The sequence below is a fragment of the Poecilia formosa genome, unplaced genomic scaffold (genome assembly GCF_000485575.1).
Source record: "Poecilia formosa unplaced genomic scaffold, Poecilia_formosa-5.1.2 Scaffold699, whole genome shotgun sequence".
Taxonomy (NCBI): domain Eukaryota; kingdom Metazoa; phylum Chordata; class Actinopteri; order Cyprinodontiformes; family Poeciliidae; genus Poecilia; species Poecilia formosa.
Window position 1 is genome coordinate 161,680 of NW_006800638.1, and position 3,507 is coordinate 165,186.

The window sequence follows — 3,507 nt, forward strand, 5'->3', positions numbered from 1 at the left end:
GTAGGGCTATAGTGTGAATGCTCTAGTAATTCACAATATTATCAGTAATTATCACTACTCACAGCGTTGTTTAGCTGCTAGTATATTTCTATAGTGTTATTGTCTGTTTTACTCTTAATGTGGTTAGTTTTTGTTGAGAATGAGAATCTCAATCAATGAATCATAATTTGTATTGACACACGGAGCATAAAATCAGCCAAGAAAAGCATTCAGACTTTACTTATTTTATTAACTTTCAGCGCTGAAAGGAGACGCTTTACCATTACATCCAAGAAGAGTTTCTAAAAAAGTCTGTGCAGCGACTGAGGAGAAAGAGGAGGGCAGCTGATTATATGGACTGAAGACACTCCCTGAAATCACACCATGTCTCTGTGGCCTGATAAGTTTCTGTTTCTCGTGAGAAATGGACCTTGGTGTCTAACAGAATCAAAAATGTAACCCTTTACTATGGGCCCTTTGTCTAACAGCATGTGACTCTTTCTTGGCCTTGGTGAAGCATCTCAACATTATCAGTAATTATCACTACTGACAGCGTTGTTTAGCTGCCAGTATATTTCTATAGTGTTATTAATGTCTGTTTTTGTCATCTTGGCATTTACACTACGAACCCACATGCAGAACACAACTCGGGACGCGAAAGATCAGTTAAAGTGATTTATTAACAAAAGATTTCCAGGTAGGCTCTCAAACATCGAAGGGACGGCGACAGACAGGTAAGCCAGGACTTCTGGGAACAACAACAGATCGGGAGGTGAGTTCAGGGACCGTGGGAATTTTCCAGACCTCTAAAGTAGTATGCTTACTCGGAGAGGAGAAAAAACAACGGCGTGGCCAGGTGTGGGGGCGCTGGAGGTGGAGGTTATGCTGCGGTGGAGGGCGGACAGGTAATAGGATCCTGACGTCGTCACGGAGAGCGATCGGACTGCCTGCTTGGATACCCAGACACTTCTTTTTGTTTCACGGAGGAAAAGGTGAGTGGTGGCCTTGGGCACCAACGGGTAACGTGCCCACGGCGTCGCAAGGGAAACTCGGGACTACAGCCAGACTTGAAGTTGCAGGAACAGCTGAAAGAATCCAAACAGATGGCGTTAGATCAGAATCAACAGGAAGCTCGACTAGATCGCTGGAGAGGGCTCAGGGTTACCATTACTGGCTAACACTCAAGCGTTGGTATGCTGGCAGTCGCCGTCTCTTGAAGTCCCGCTAATGAGTGGATTGGGAACCGGTGTGACGGTGACGTCAGCCCTTCAGTCCTCCTATCCTAGCCTCCACGGTGCCATCTGGTGGTGATGGCAAGCCATAGGAACGAAAAAAAAGGCAAAACAAAAACCCCAACTCCTGACAGTTTTACTCTTAATGTGGTTAGTTTTGTATTAAAACTGTTTAGCATTTTAACCGTTCATCTTGACCTTTGACCAGTTAGTTTGAGCTAAGTTCTGCATCATTTAAATTTAAACAGCACTTATGACGGGGGGAATAAATGCTGATACTGTATTTAGGTATTTTTACTCACTTGTGTTAATTGTTATATTTACATTTTTGCAATAGTAATTTTGGAACTTTTATTATTTCTGCATTATCAGAAACTGCTTCACTATATATGCATCTTTTCAGGCCTACTACTGCCTCTAGTGGCGTGGGGGTGGTAACACAACTAACATCCCTACATCTCTAAATGAGAATAGTCTTTATTATTTCTTATTAATTTTTCATTTTCTTAAAGATGTAGAGCTAATTAAATCAGCTAAAGAAGACCTCAAACTGGTTCCAGTTTCTCTTGATGGCCAACCTGTTGAAACTGTGACAAATCTTAAATACTTTGAATCATTCCTGGACAGTCAGCTCTGACTATATTTTTAAGAACTGTTCACTGAGACTCTGTCTTTTAAGAAGACATGGTGATTTTGGGGTTACTCAACCAGAGGTTGTGTACAAGACAATGTTGAGTGTTTTCACTATTCATCTCCTCGGCTCGTTTGGTCACATGAGCTGCAGAACAATAGACAAACTTTTAAGAATACTTTTAATGGCAGATAAAATAGCAGGTAAATAGTGGTGAACCCAAAAACAACTCTGTCTCAACTGTTTGGAAGACATCAAGAAATATTTTAGCAGAGAGCATCCATTGTTTTTCATCAGTTTGAACCTCTGAGCTCTACATCCTAAAAAGAAAAGAAAGGCGTTTCCCTCTGGTATAGAACATCGATTAGAAGTAATTTATTGACAATGCAATAATTATTTTTAACCAAACTAAATGATAACATTTACCTATAGCATGCGAAGTGTTTTACTGGATGTACAAATTGTTGATATTGTAATTCTATGAATGTGTTTTATTGTTTTGGAGTCTCAGGAAAATTTCCACCTTGATAGATTAAATAGTGTTTCATATTATTTTTTTTACTATGTATAAGACTCTACCAACAGAAATTCTCTCAGACTAATATGGCACCGTAAAAGCAAAAATGTGAATTTTTCCTTGTATCTGTTCAACAAATCTGGTTGTAACAACCAGATTTGTTTTTCTTCTGTGAACCTAATGCGTTTGTTCATTATTGACTTTTGCTCAATTAACTTTCTTATGTACACATTATAAATAGTATTTTGTTATAGTTGATCATGTTGCTTTTCATGTCTCCTCATTTCTTTTATTCCTCCTATAATTGATGGAGATATTTAGATATTATTTATAATATTTAAAGGTCTTGCTCTTAAGAGCATCCTTAAAATGAAGATATTTTCATTTTAACAAATACTTCTACTTCTTAAAATGAAAATTTTTTTCATTTAAAATTTTTTTTTAAAATATGATGTTTTATAAGCCAGTGCAAAGTTCTGTTCCCCTGTGAAAATCTGTCCCCCCTGTGTCGGGAGCGCGCATTGCAACCAGAGAGACGGATCCGGCTGATTGATTTCTTGGTTAAAAAAAAAAAAGAACTCATATAACCATGTCAAGGTTGTAACATTCATTTTAATCAGCAGCTGTTTTAAAAAGAAGCAATAACAAAATTGTAAAATAAATAAATAAATAAAGTATTGTGTGGAGATCTTATGCTGTTTTGTGTTATTTTAAACACCAAAAGAATCTGTCTTTTTCCAGCTTTTGTCACTTAAGCCTGACAAATAAGTCAGTCACCAAACACAGGCTTCCAACACGTAGTGTGTATTTAGAATGTTTCATTGCTGATAAGAGGAAGGAAACTGGATGATAACAGGGCACCAAAAATTAAGACTTCCTGAAAAGAAGAGTCTAGACTTTCTGCTAAATCTTGTTCTAATGTAAAATATGACAGATTACTGGATTAAGAAAATTTCTAGTATACTACATTCTGTCACACATAACAATTTTTGAGAATTTGAAAACAGTTGCTCTTTATTTCCCAAAGTTATGGGCAGAGGAGAGAATGGATATTTCTGCTGCCTGAAATAATCTGTTCCCCCTCCATAAAATGGAAACAAATTAATTTACCTGCAAGTCTTTCTATGTCTATGTTTATTCCTTTCTTC

General features: G+C 37.5%; 1 long non-coding RNA gene across 1 annotated transcript; it reads right to left on the reverse strand.

Moving 5' to 3' along the window:
• Window positions 1-640: 640 nt before the first annotated feature.
• Window positions 641-2,114, reverse strand: LOC103130955 (uncharacterized). Its single transcript, XR_001660440.1, has 2 exons — window positions 1,145-2,114; window positions 641-1,064 (listed from the first exon to the last, which is right to left on the reverse strand). It is a non-coding gene; the product is annotated as an uncharacterized LOC103130955 (long non-coding RNA).
• Between the last annotated feature and the right edge of the window lie 1,393 nt (window positions 2,115-3,507).